This window comes from Puma concolor, unplaced genomic scaffold (genome assembly GCF_028749965.1).
Source record: "Puma concolor isolate L17-30 unplaced genomic scaffold, mPumCon1.1.hap2 unalloc_scaffold_5, whole genome shotgun sequence".
Classification (NCBI taxonomy): Eukaryota; Metazoa; Chordata; class Mammalia; order Carnivora; family Felidae; genus Puma; species Puma concolor.
In genome coordinates this window covers 1,045,001-1,060,233 of record NW_028240258.1, presented here as the reverse complement: position 1 = coordinate 1,060,233, position 15,233 = coordinate 1,045,001, and the positions used below count along the sequence as shown (strand labels likewise).

Genomic DNA, 15,233 nt, shown 5'->3' with positions numbered 1-15,233 from the left:
CCCCTTCACTGCGCTCCAAGTCTCTGAATCCTTCCGTTGACTGAGCCAGTGTGCATATTTCTCACATTGCATATTTTTAAGATGTGACATCCTCGTCTTATTCATCATATTTTAGGTGACTCTAAAATACCTCTAGTGAAAGCTAATCCTGCCCTCTTTCCACCCTAACTCATCAGTTCTGAATATTCCAGGCTAGACAGGTATAACCACCAGACTATGACCTCAATAATGGGATATCTGGTTAACACTCTGATCCCGCCTGCCACTTCCCATTCTTTCCTTATGTCACTTTGATGATGTACTCTCAGCTGACTTGGGAAACTTGTCAATAGTCATATAAGGTAGCAGCTCCTGCTGAGAGTAAGGACAAGGATAACAGCAAAAACAAATACACCAAAACATTTATTTTACATCTACCCTTGTTTTCATTATCTTTTAAATTGTAAATTTTTATTTACTTTTTTAAATGGAAGTACAGTTGACATACATATTACTACTCAATGCTCACCCCATTTGCAGTCCCCATTTGTCACCATACAATATTACTGACTATTTTCCCTATGCTGTATTTTTCATCCCTGAGACTTAATTTATTTTATAACTGGAAGTCTGTGCCTCTTCATCTCCTTCAGCTTTTTACTTAACCCTCACCCCTTCCCTTCTATCAACCACCAGCTTGTTCTCTGTATCTATAAATCTGTGTTCTACTTGTACCCTTTGCACATCTTCTCACTGATCAACCATTTCCGAATGGCAGCAACACTACCATCTACTTACTTCTCCACCACAACTTCAAACTTGAAGTCTTGGGGAGCATACATTTCCCTTCAACTGCCTAAAAGTCACCATTATTCACTTCAAACTGCCCCTGGAAAAGGCATCGCCTCTCTCTTTAAAGAGAGGTGACTTATTCCTTTATTTAATGTTTATTTTTGAGAGAGAGAGACAGACAACATACACACAGAGTGCAAGCAGGGGACGGGCAGATACAGAGACGGAGACACAGAATCTGAAGCAGGCTCCAGGCTCTGAGCTGTCAGCACAGAGCCCGATGCAAGGCTAGAACGCATGAATCATGAGATCATGACCTCAGTCAATGTTAGACACTTAACCAACTGTGCCACCCAGGTGCTCCTAGGTGCCTCTAGTTCTAAGTGACTTCCCCCATCCTGTGAGAAGGTCTGCTCTGGAACCCTTAACCAAAGCTCCACAATGCATCTCAGTGCTTAAAGCATTCACAGAGTCCTTACTTGGATCCAGACTTCCACCTCCTGTTCTTCCATTAGGTTCAAGGGGGAAAGGATGTCTTACAACTACCAGGATCCATTTTCCTCACAAGACCCCAAATCATCCCATTCCTGATTTTTGTAGTTGTTGTGCTTTAGTTTGGTTTGGTGGTGTTTGACTGTTCTGTCTCTCCACTAAGGTATATCATGCTGGTGTGATGAAGGTCCCTAGTGGGTCTCAGCCATCGTCAAGGTCCTGGGAGCCTGCAGTGGTCCACTCTACAGTCTTGTGCCCTTGAACCCTTGGCTTGAGCCAAGCTACATAGGACAGTGATACAGAAAAGTTCCGTAATTGTCTGCCCACAGAATCAACCAGCAAACAAGCTCAAACGTCACTTCCTCAAATGTCTCAGCTTATGGCACAAGGTCAAGCTCTCAAATCCAAAGTAAGTACTTCAGACTTCTGCTACTTCTTAGTATCTTTCAGGACACAGGCTTTTATGTGGTGGCTGATCAGTGTGGTTGGACCAGTGGGTAAACATAATACGCCAGATATCTCCTTCTCTCTCTCCATCCCTGCCCTTTGAAAAATTCACAGTGACTACTAATCTGTGTGGTCTCTTGAGATGTGACTTCTGTATAAAACCAGAAGAGCAGTCACCAGAGTTGACACAACAGACCCATCAAGCTGGACAACTCAACACCTTACAGGATTCTAATCCTGGTTCTCACAAGTAAAAGAAAGTAGCTCCTTACTGGAGCCATCCACAAAAGGAGAATGGATCTTGATTGAAGTGGTTTACCAAAGCAGTGAGAAAGGTCTGGAGATGGGGGAGAGGGAGAAACCAACAAAGCAAGGCATTACCTGAATGAGAAAATGCTTGGTCTTGCCTATAGACATACTAATATGTTCTCTCCCAAAGAAATAAACTTTGAGAAAAATGAAAAACAAATCAGTAAAACACATAAAGTGAAAACAATTTCTGACTGAATATACGGATAGTCACCTACGGAATGCAGATCATGTTTAGATGGCATTTGGTGTACATACTATAAAGGCGACTGGGTTATGTGTGAAACAGGAATACCTGACAAATACCTCAGGATCTTAAGTACAGGGAAAAGAGGAATGGATACTTCAGGGGTGATCCTGCTTTCCAACATGGTATTCCCTAACCAGAAGAAAGATTGGAATTCTCTTTACAAAAGGAGAAATCCGTTGAAAGTTTCCACAAAATGCTGTCAAGTGTGGGGAGGGCAGGAGGCAGGATGTCTATTCTGTATCCAGAAAATGCCAGGTAGCACTGTTACTAAGACACTCACTGAATCTTTAGAGTGCCCTGATGAGAAAGTGTATTATTACCATTTACCAAGAAAACGGGAGGCTCAAGAGAAGTTATACACTTTTGCCAAAGTCATATAATTAATGAACGCTGCACTCAGGACTTTTACTTAGATCTTCATGATTCTTCTAGAAGGAAACAACATCCTGTTTGTAAAAGAGTACACTAATGAATTATCGTTCAATTCAGAAATATCCTTATGTGGAAATTCACTCTTATAGAAGTTTTGGTGGACTGTATATGCCTGAATAAACCAACCACAAGGCAGAACAAGGAAATCTGACCCTAGGACCACTAGGTCCCAGACAAATATCCCTGTAATTTGGCCCAAATTCCCAAGTGGACAACCAAGTCCATGTGTCTTGACTCCCATTATTCACTTTTTCCTGTTCTGCTGTGTGTGTGAGACACAGTGAAACAGCAGAACAGCCCTTGGGGTCATACACTGAGCAGAAATGCTCTCCTGTCTCCTTGATGCTGATGATTCTGATCAGAAACAGGTATGATGGTACATCACTGAAGCAAAGATGCTTCTGCCTACGCAGCAAAAACACTATGCTGCACTGAACACAATAATATTTTACTAGGCTGGAAATCCTCAATACTCGATGGATGTGCTTGAATGAAAACAACCAACACCTGGACCTGTCCTAGTACGTGCTGTAAGTGGAAGTGACTATACTTATGGATCCTATGTTCTTGTACAATGGCCATTAGAGACCTCTTTGAGTTAATGCAGTCAAGATTCCAAGCAGAAGATAGATGCAACCACTCAGGTGTGTGCATGCTCTTCCTTCCTTCACCCCTGCCCACGCGCGCGCGTGCACACGCACACACACGCGCACACACACACACACACACACACAAATGTATGCTCAACCATCACATGTAAGCAACCAAGGCATGCTAGATTTCCCATACAATAGCGTAACCCATTTTCCATTTACTTACTCTGTGTCCTTACTCATCATTAGCCCTGCCTCTGGGTTTGCGATTTTGAGAAGGAAAGAGCTAGAATGTAACAATAACAAAAAGGACAAAGGAAAAATGGAAGGATCTTTACTAAATAAGTGACTGGATGCTGCAGAAGTCCTGGTCCAGACCTCAACACCCCTTTAGCCTGAACAGCCCTGATAAAGCAAGAATCCCCACCTTCCAAATACTCCCAGGCTTTCACAACCCGTTAAAAAGTATTCAACCCATTGCTATAGTTAGAAAAGGTGCACAAACTGCTAGGACATAACTCCGGAATTCTACCACCTCTCTGAGCTCACCTCATAGAGATGTAAACTATCTTTCCCTCTTCTGCTCACCCCTCCCAGGAAGACCCAATGTGTCTGTGGAAATTGAACTGAGAATGCTTAAGTCTATGTTTACTATGTTTACTTCATCTCCAACGAATGCATACTTGAATCTGTTTTGGGGAAAGATTATGAGGGGGAGCATTCTTTTGGTTGCAGGATCCCATAGATGGACAAGGTGTCTGCAAAAGAAAATGAAGAGATTATCTGATCTGTCTGGGTAAAGATTACCCAGATTTAGCAGATGAAGTGCCTTAGTTTAGGAGAAGTTAAACTGGACTTTAGTTCTTGTGGGGAAGAGGAATCCATGACAGGAGTTCATTAATCAAATAGACGGGTCTGTCTGGTTAAGAAGATCTGGAGTCCCCTCAAACAGAAATTTCACTTTGTGCACCTCACACTACAATCCAGGCTCACAACCCAACTCTCCATTTTATCTTTATGCAAGCACCTCTGCCACTACCACCACCTTCCCAGACGCTGAACACACCACTGCACCTTAATTATGTCTAATGCTGTGTTCACAGCCCATCTGATATATCCCAGTATTCTCTTGCAATTCCAGTCTCGGTTCAAAACAAGCCACCTGCAATTCCAGTCTAAATTCAAAACAAGCCACGCCCATTACCTCTGAACTTTGCTAGATCAATACATGTGTTTCCTTCTACCTTTCTTCACTGTTTACCAGTTCAAGTATTGTCAAGTTCACACTGCAATAGTCTGAGTTGCACAGTCTCAATCTTCGTCCTTGCTTTTGCTACTTGATTGCAGTATATGTACAACCCTCGCTTACTCCAGGCACGGTGCTATACAGTATATACAGTACACTCTTGAACTTTAGAACCTTAGACACGGTTATAGAGAGAGATGTCTCACTCATAAGAACTAGTCCTCAAAAACCTCTGAAACTCAGGTTCATACAGGAATCCTTTTCAACAGAAACTGTTCTTAAGCTTCCTTTGCAGGGCATCTATTTAACTTTTTTTTTTTTTTTTAATCTCCTTTTAAAACACATATGATCGATCACTGACTGCATGATTATCTGTGAAAAGACTGGTACCAGGTTCCCAGCAAGTGCCTCTCATGTTAACCCGTGGGGCTGGATATTATCTCCAACAAGTAACTCACATTTCTTCCCGCTTAAAATCCTTCGCATTTTAGTACATTCTCACAAAACTTCCCCCATTTGTCTTTAACTGCATTATCTCTGTCCTCAGAAAGCCAAACCTTTCTGAGTGGCTTCACTACTCTTCTCTTAGTCTCACTATATCCACTGAAGACAAACTGTGCCAGGTAGGTATTGTCTATCTCTTCCTTGTCAGACCCTTGTGACCCAAGAAACTTTTAATTAGTTGGGTAGGATTCCTGCAGTACTGTGCCTCTAGGCACTCTGAGCTTATTGTCAAGTGCTGCCCCACCTTCCAGGTTCAGTTTAAGTACCATCACTTACCACCTACCTCTGGGGCATGGGGATTCCTCACCCAACTGCCTCCCCTTTTTGTGGGTCCTGTGGCTTTTACTTTGAAATCAGTAACTTAGGTTCAATAACTTAGCAGCTCCTTTAACTTTTAATATAATTCATTTACAACTAAGTGAGTTTACTTACTTGTGACAATTGAATGTACTGTCACTCAACTCCTTTTTTAATGTGAACTACACCGCATTTGTTAATTCTGTTGCCACTGGGCCCAGCACGCCCACTCTGAAGTGCGGAGCTCGAGGGGCGCCTGGGTGGCTCAGTCAGTTAAGCATTCAATTTGCTTTAGGCTCAAGTCATGATCTCATGGTTTGTGAGTTAGAGCTCTACATCAGCCTCTGTCCAAGTAGCATGGGGCCTGTTTGGGATTCTCTCTCTCCGTCTCTGTCTGCCCCTCTGCTGCTTGGTCTGTTTCTCAATTAATTAATCAATCAACTAATTAATTGTTAATTAACTAATTAATCAACTAATTGATTGTTAATTAACAAATTAATTATTAATCAATTAATTAAAGTGGGGAGCTCGAGGCACCTGGGTGGCTCAATCAGTTAAGCATCTGACTTCACGTCAGGTCATGATCTCTCGGTTTGTGGGTTCAGGCCCCATGTCAGCCTCTGTGCCGACAGCTCAGAACTTGGAGCCTGCGTTGGATTCTGTGTCACCCTGTTTCTCTCTGACCCTCCACTGCTTGTGCTCTCTGTCTCTCTCAAAAATAAATAAAAACTTTGAAAGAAAAAAAAGAGCTTTTTTTGGGTGTGTCACCATTTTTTAAACTGTAATCACTCCACCTCCATTCCTGACACCCTTACCACTGTGCACCTATGCACATGTACCTGTGCACATGTGGTAAACTTGTCTCTTCTCCCAGAGAGATAAAAGCTTCAACAAGACAGGGATGGTGGCAGCAATGGTGGTGGTCAGCGTACCTGAGCATATCCTATGGTATAATACATGTCTAGTGTGCATGAGTCTGTGAATAAGCAGATAGTAAATGATGGAATGCCATAATTCTCAGCAAAATTATGGGTGAGAGAATACAGTCAAACTTGAAGGTAACAGAGGCTCAAAAAGCCCTCTAGCCCATAGCTTCTAATGCGGATGACAACAGTTTTTGTGTTTCTTTTCTTCTTCTTCTTCTTCTTCTTCTTCTTCTTCTCCTTCTCCTTCTCCTTCTCCTTCTCCTTCTCCTTCTCCTTCTCCTTCTCCTTCTCCTTCTTCTTCTTCTTTTTTTTGGTACTTTTTTTATTTAAAAAAAATTTTAATGTTTATTTATTTTTGAGAGACAGAGAGCATGTGTGTGCGAGTGCGGGAGGGGCAAAAAAGAGACATACAGAATGCAAAGGAGGCTCCAAAAATCACCAAGTGGGAGATTATGACTTGAGCCGAAGTGAGGCAGTTAACAAAGTGAGCCACCTAGGTGTCCCTCTTAGGGTACTATTTGAAAGAGAGTACAATGGAAGTTTTGTAAAAGCCTATATACTGCAAGCAAGATGAAAGCCCCATATAAGGAATGAACTGAACACTGCTTCTAGAACGTAACAAACATTAGGCCTGTGCCATTTACTTATGACTAGGGAGCAAACAAAATTCTACTCACAAAGAGAGTCATTGGTTTGTAGCGCGTCCAATGCTTCAAGTGCTTCTTTGGGCTTCGGGCTGAAAAGACAATGATGGGCATTATATTGCCATTAAAAATAATGCATTTAACGTGTCAGGTGGTCGAACGCGGTATTACCAGATTCCGAGAACAAAGCATCGTTCAATCATTCCTCCTGCCAGAAAAGTACAGAGGAGACGTGCATGACTCATACCTTAGCGTCTGCCGAGAAGGCTGTCATTGCTTTCACAGCCCTAGAACACGTTTTAAATAGGTCGACAGGACCTAATCCTACTTTATTGGCAACATTGGGCGAGGCACTCAAGAATGAACTCACGTGTCAAACACCACTAATCCAATGCCTAAGAACTTGGGTGCTAACCGTCAGCGTGGGGCAGTATGACCTCCAGCTGAGAGGCAACACCCAGCCGTTCTCTAACCCCAGCCGCCAAAATGGAATTTCACGGGGCTGCACAAAAATATTTCCACCCAACAACTATGGACTCCTAATGTTGAAATACGACCAGCCCTTCTCTCAGGACGAAAGCAGATACAGTTGAATCCAAAGCAGCCCACTTTACTCAGACAAACCGCTGTGAAGGAAAAATACCTCTCCACTTCCCGTGCAACGCCATCCGTGATCCTGAGAAGGAGGAAATCAGGTGACAGACAATTTCAGTTCCGGACTTCCACTTACTGCAGAAATGTAAAAATTCCTTTTTTTATATTTTCTAGAGAAACAAGGATGGAACTGAAATTACTAAAATGATCACATTCCTCCTATTAATTTACCAGTGGTAGCTATGCAACAGAACACTTTGCAGTACAAACAACCTATCCATTAAAAACTATTTTCACTCATCCTCAAACTGTTTAATAAAACCCAAGAACAAGCAGAATATATGATCCTTTCTACTAAATAACCTAATTTGTTTGTTCTAGATTGGTGGTGGTTACACAACGTTTGCAATGTACGAAAACCCTCTGAATCTTACACTTTGAAGGGTAAACTGAACAGCATGTGAAATATACGTCATCTAAAAGCTAAACATTCAACGCCCTGTGTTGCTTTCTGGGCAGTGGTTGCACAGCTTTGTTAATGCACTTAAAAACTACCTCACAATTCACTTTAATGGGAGGAACTGTAAGTCATGTTAACTTATAACTCAACTCAAAAAACAAAAACAAAAACAAACAAAACAACACAGTATTCATCAGTCCACTGGTCTAACCCATCTTCAAGACAGCAGAACTGAATAAAATCTAGACTCTTCACTGCTGTTTTCACAGCAGGGATTCAGTTCTTTATGGCTTCCAAAACCATCCTATACATTTTTCTGTATTTCTCAGATCACTTTGATGATTTCACTTCTACTTCTGGATACCTCTCCCAGGGGTGTTACCTTAATTGAACAGATTCCTCCTAGACTCTACAGCAGACAACCGAGGATACCCACTTTCCCATTATTTTTTTTCGGATCATTTTCTTTTTTTCTTGTTCTCCCAAAGAAAACATTCTTCCCCTCCAAACTGAACAGTACCAAGTAACATTCTTTTCTGACTAGATGATTTTCAGACTACTGTTACTGAAATACATACATGGGCGTGGGGAAATCTGAAATACCCACATCTTGGAAGATTAAAGTGACTTTTAACACATCTGGTTGAGATTCTCTCCAACTGTGCTTAAGTGAAAACTCTACTGTAAAAAATGGTTTCTTTACACATCTGTAAGCAGAAAGAGTTTCCAAGTGTGTGCTTACTCTTTCCCACAGCTTCTGTGTAAGGGAAAACTTTGAATGCTCAGTATAAGGAAATTAAATATACTTACCCACTGTATGCCCTTTAGTTGAGTGGTACAGCGTTCATGAATAATGGTTACCTTTTAGAAAAAGCATTTACTCCAAAACTATCACTATGTATCAGGAAATGTAACAAATAATTTGGCAAAATAAACTCCAACCTCTGCAAATTACACTGGTCAATCAGGGTCTGGCCCCTCTACGTGATAGATTTTCTCTTTTGAAGAGTAAAAGCAGTTGTCTTAGGCCAGGCAGGCATGCACTTTTCACATCTCACATCATTTCACGATGCTGGAAAAGTCCCAAGGCAAGTAGATTAAATGTATGGGAACATGAGCTCCCATCCCCTTCTCCACTCCCGGACACCTCAGGAAATTGACCATCAGTCTACAGCACCCTGAAAGTCTAAGTATGATGGTCGAGGACTTGGAATATACCTCGATATAATTCATCATTTAAATATGTTGTTGCTTGTGAGGGCCTGAGAGTGACAAAAAGCTCCTGTCCCAGATGAGGTGGTCCCCAACACATAGTCAGACAGGACTTAAAGTTACCTTTATTTATATAAAGATCATTTCAGCTACACCGTCCTGCATCAACTAGTGAGTTTTGGAGTCTAACAAGCAGCACACTACTTTCCATCTTAGAGGATGTGGTGAGAGTTTCTGCCAGGTGTCCTAATTACACTAATTTCCTTTTGTGTCACTTAAATACAAAAACCCAGTTTGATTTATTTTGCTTCATCAGTTCTTCATGTTCTAGCTTTTGTTGATGTGTCAAGACCAGTGAGTGCCCTTGCATGTGCAGTCCTCCAAACACAACTGCATAAAATTGGAATTATTACTCCCACTTTCTTAAACTAATCTAAAAGTAAAGTTCTGGGAATTTAAGTCATTAATCCAAGATACTACAAGAAGTGGCCATCTAAGTGAGAACGAAGGCTTGAATCTTGAACTTTTATACTCCCACGTCCACACTCTTCCATTTGGTAAGTATCACCTTTGAGATAGACAAAGCTCCAAAACAAAACCACATGGATTTGTGTTTGGCTGAGAGAATTAGGGATTTATCATATCATTAAACATTGTGTCAACATTGTATCAATGAGAGCACAAGCAGGGGAGAGGCAGAGATAGAGGGAGACACAGAATCCCAAGCAGGATCCAGGCTCTGAGCTGTCAGCACAGAGCCCCACGCTGGACTCGAACTCACAAACCGCGAGACCATGACCTGAGCCAAAGTTGGACGCTTAACAGACTGAGCCACCCAGGTGCCCCTCTTAAAACTTATTTGAAAAGCAACAAATAAATCCATCCATTATTAGAGAGTTTGATGTTACATAAAGTTTCCTTCCCTAGATTGCTGTTCCACAAACTGCTTGTAACTTTTTTTTACATCCATTTAGATTTTTGTCTTTTACATTTTTTCTCATTCTGGAACAATTACTTATTTTATTTCCTTGCCTAGTTTTCATAAACAATTGTTTCCTTTCACCCTTATTATTTCTAAGTAGTTTATATTATTACACATATTTACTAGAATTCTTAACCCTTAAAATCCTTAATTTCTAGTGAAACGCCTAGCAGGCAATTGTGGGATGTCTTTTACACTAGCATTTTACACTAGCATCTTTACACTAGCATTGTCAAACTTATAAGTACATTATAAATTGCAGAAGCATGTTATTCCTCTTAGTAAATATTTCCTTGTTCCATGGAAAATGTTTACTAATATATTCAATTTCTCTGTTAGAGAAAGCCAAAACTAGATAAACCTATGTTCGTTCAATTATTATCGGTTCATTACTCTATCCTATCTGAAAATGATCTAGATACTCAATGACTATCCACAATTTAACTTAGCAAACTTTAAAGTTTCAAGTTAGCAAAAAGATTTAGGGAAACCATTTCACTATACATGCCATAAAATGTAACCATTGCTGAAAATTTCACCAGAAATCTCATTCCACTTACACCTCTCTAAATCCCTTGCTTTTATTTTTATTTATTTTTTTTTTAATTTAAAAAAAATTTTTTTTTCAATGTTTATTTATTTTTGGGACAGAGAGAGACAGAGCATGAACGGGGGAGGGGCAGAGAGAGAGGGAGACACAGAATCGGAAACAGGCTCCAGGCTCTGAGCCATCAGCCCAGAGCCCGACGCGGGGCTCGAACTCACGGACCGCGAGATCGTGACCTGGCTGAAGTCGGACGCTTAACCGACTGCGCCACCCAGGCGCCCCTTGCTTTTATTTTTTAATATATTTGGATTACTCATGAAAATATCATAAAACATTTTTTAAAAGTCATCATACTGAGTTATTTTTCTTGTTTGCAAATTTTGGAACAGAAATAATAACATGAACTTACTTATTAAGCCCATATAGAATAAAAGTTGTATGTCTGTATTATGCTTAATGCTGGCAAATCTAAAGGCATACTTTATAAACTTAAAGTGAATTTTATGATTTTTTTTTTTTTACTGTACATTAACCCTAGTCACATAAACTTAACACATATTTTGGTTAGCACCAATATTTCTGCCAGTCTAAAAATACTAAATTAGAAAAGCCTTTTTTTTTTTGAGAGAGAGACAGACAGAGAGAAAGACAGAGAGAGAGAGAGAGAGAGAGAGAGAGAGAGAGAGAGAGAGAGGGGGAGAGGGAGGGAGAGACTCCCAAGCAGGTTTGGAACTGTCAGTGAGATCATGACCTGAGATGAAGTTGGACACTTAAATGACTGAGCCACCCAGTGCCCCAAAAAGCTTATTTTTAAGCCAAATAAAAATAACTCTATTACAAATTAATTTGAATAAAGTACCCAAAGGGGCGCCTGTGTGCCTCAGTACATTCAGCATCTGAAATTTGGTTTCAGCTTAGGCCACGATCTTAAGATTCATGATATCAAGCCCTGGGCCAGGCTCTGCAGTGACAGGGCTGACAAGAAGTTCTAACAGTTGTAAACAATCCTGCCCCTCGACATGGGACCACCCAAATATATAAAACAACAACAAACATAAAGGAACTAATCAATAGTAATACGATAAGAGTAGGGAACTTCAATACCCCATTTCTATCAATGGACAGATCATCTAACAGAAAATAAATAAGGAAACAATGGCTTTGAATGACACACTGGACCAGATGGACTAAACAGATATAATCGGAACATTCCATCATAAAACAGCAGAATACATATTCTTTTCAAGTGCACATGGAAACATTCTTTGGACTAGATCCTATATTAGGCCACAAAGCAAGTCTCAACAAATTAAAAAAGATTAAAGTCCTATCACGCATCATTTTTGATAACAGTACTATGAAAGTAGAAATCAACCACAAGAAAAACTTGGAAGGAACACAATTATATGGAGGTTAAATAAAATGCTGCTAAAGAATGAATGAGTCAATGAAGAAATCAAAGAAGAAATGAAAAATAACGTGGAAAAGATGAAAATAAAAATATAATGGTCCAAAATAGTTGGTAGGCAGCAACAGCATTTCTGAGAGGAAAGTTTATAACAATACGGAAGAAATACAGATGGCTAATAGACACATGAGAAGATGCTCAATGTCACTCATCATCAGGGAAATAATAATCAACACCACACTGAGATACCACCTCACACCTGTCAGAATGGCTAAAATAAACAACTCAGGAAACAACGGCTGTTGACAACTGTGGAGAAAAGGGGAACTCTCTTGCACTGTTAGTGGGAATGCAAACTGGTGCAGTCACTCTGGAAAACAGTGTGGAGGTTCCTCAAAAAATTGAAAGCACTACAATGCAAAAATTCCACTATCAGGTATTTACACAAAAGATACAAAAATATAGATTTGAAGGGGCACATGTACCCTAGTAGTTACAGCAGCACGATCAGCAATAGCCAAACTAGGGAGAGCTCAAATGTCCATTGAGTAGTAAATGGATAAAGATGTGGATAGGTAGACAGTGGAATATTACTCAGTCATCCCCAAAAATGAAATCTTTCACATATTTTGAAAGCAAAATGTCAATCATAGAAAGACATACCATATGATTTCACTCACGTGGAATTTAAGAGACAAAACAGACGAGCATGGGGAGGGGAAAAGAGAGGGGGAAACAACCCACAAGAGACTCAAGAATAGAAAGCAAACTGATGGTTGCTGGAGGGAGGTAAGTTGGTGAGGGACTACATGGGTGATGGTTATTAATGAGGGCACTTGTGATGAGCACTGGGTGTTGCAAGTGATGAGTCACTGAATTCTACTCCTGAAAACAATATTGCACTGTATGTTGGCTAATTAAATTTTAAATCAAAAAGAATACCCTAGATGGAATTTGAGGCATTGTAATGTGAGGGTTCAAATTTTATGATTAGTTTCCTGGATGCAGGGAAACCAAAGCAATGTTGTTGCATATTTTTATGAAAAGCTTTCAGAAGAATTTTCTTTAGAGTTCTATTTTAGTAGTGTTTCATTTGTGAGCAATGCAGAGTAGACAGGCCTCTTTATGCTTACCTCTCTTCCTGGTTCACAGTATTAAATACAGTTTTGAAGTGATGGTGATGTTTATAACAACTTTGGGGGGGGGGGGATGTTATATAGTGACCTCTTAATTATAAACCTTACAAAATGTCAAAGTAATGAGAACTGACACACTTTTGCCTTAAAGAGTATGAGCCTGGAACTTGTCATATAATGCGAAAGGAAAACTTGGGAATGTTCACTGATTTTTATGGTTTTTAGTATTGCTTCAGGCCATTAGAGTGGCCTGGATGTGTGCTAAAAGCCAAGCTTTAAAAGCTTTTGCTAAGCAACTACTTAAAGTAAGTCTTATTTGAACAGAGTAAAATTGTTAAAAAGAACTTATGACAAAAGAAAAAAATCATATTTAAGGTTTTTGTCTTAATGGTCACTATTGGGAAATGAAAGTGTCTCCTATTTTGACAAATATTAGAGGTGTTCTATACAACAAAATGTTAGAACAGGAGCTTTGATTCAAATTATGACGTCCAAATTGTTTCAAGTCCAGACATTGTATGGCTGTGTACTAGTCATCAAAGGTCTTAGGAAAATTCTCAATCGTCTTTGAAAGGGTCTGTGTGGTATGATGTCTTCAGTGTGGCCATTCCAAGGTAAGAACCGTAAAACATGTAAGATACACAGGACTCTCACAATTCTCATCTGTGAGATTCCTTCCCAAGTGAATTCCATACTTGGACTTGAGAATATTTGGTGAGAATATTTTCTCTGATAAATTTCTCTCTGAAAGCAACCTAAGTCAGTGAGCCTAAAGAGCATTTTGCATTTCCTCAGATGTGCTCATTTTCTCAGAAACACAGATCTGATGGATTCTTTCAACTACCTAGTCATTTTGTTAAAATCACAGGACCAGTTTCTAAATGTAGCAACCAAATAGGTGTGACGTAACCTCTTTTCTCTATGTAGCCTGTTACATATCAAAGTTTCTAACGCCATCTTTTTGTCTCTAAGAATGAGGGAAGTGGAAAGTACAGATGGAAGTAGAATACAATGTTGGGATAAAAAAAAAACTGCTACTTTTTTTTTTTTTTTTTTTTTTAGCAAAACACTCAATTTTCTACCTTTTCTAATATTTATTTCATGGTAATATTGAAAGTTGGAAAGTGTTTAAATGATAAGACTCATAATTGCTTAAGAGCACTGACAAAATGAGAGCTCTTTAAATAAAGACAAAATTATTTTCTTCAAAGCAGTTTATGTGATTGGGTATAAAAATAAATAAACGACAACCAGCGTCACCTATAGTCTCCAGAAGATTACAAGAGTCGGCTTGTGAATTTGGTGGGTAGTAGGTTCAATGTTTTAATTCACTATCTAGAAGTCACTGTAGCTTAGTTTGCACTATACTATGTGTGGAGGTGCCAGGCGGCCTAGCAGCTCTGCCCAGTGTCACACAGCAGACCAGTAGGAGCACCAGCAGATCTAATCAATCTGGATCTGACCAACCCGTGCTCTGGGCTCATTCCAGTGTCCCTGAAAAGTGCTGGCCCAGTGGACTCAGGTTGCTCTCCTCACTCCTCATCATTTTGTAGTCTTCCTGCTTCTGTGGTGGGTTATTTGATGCCTTGACAGTTTTACATAATGGTTACCGATGGCATATATATTGAGTTTTTATACTGAGGTTTAAAAGGAAAACTGTCTCCTTCCCAGAGGATGGACCTGTGGAAACTGAGCAGGTGGATGTCCTTCCCAAAATGCAGATTACTCCCAAAGAATGAGTCAGGTGACGTTTAAAACCATGGGTTCTGAAGATGCTCAATTTTCAAAGTCCCAAAGTTCTGAATGACAAAGTCTTTAACAATGCTCTCCAAACCACATACTTGGAGTTTGAGCCCAAAGGTCCAACTGTTTTTGCTACACTGTTCTAGGTGGAGGAAAGCTCAATGCACCGTCAGTCAGCCCCAGGAACTACAACACAAACCCCTTAATGCAGTAACTGCATTAAGTTCTTACATGAAGGAA

At 40.1% G+C, this 15,233-nt stretch overlaps 1 protein-coding gene across 3 annotated transcripts in view; it reads right to left on the bottom strand.

The window, feature by feature from the left end:
• Positions 1-15,233, bottom strand: part of LOC147571165 (putative gamma-taxilin 2) — a 353,593-nt gene that overhangs the window by 287,555 nt on the left and 50,805 nt on the right. For all 3 annotated transcript variants that reach the window (XR_015247653.1, XR_015247654.1, XR_015247652.1), the window contains one exon: positions 6,945-7,003. The gene's annotated coding sequence lies outside the window, so the exon portion shown is untranslated. The remainder of the gene's footprint in view (positions 1-6,944; positions 7,004-15,233) is intronic.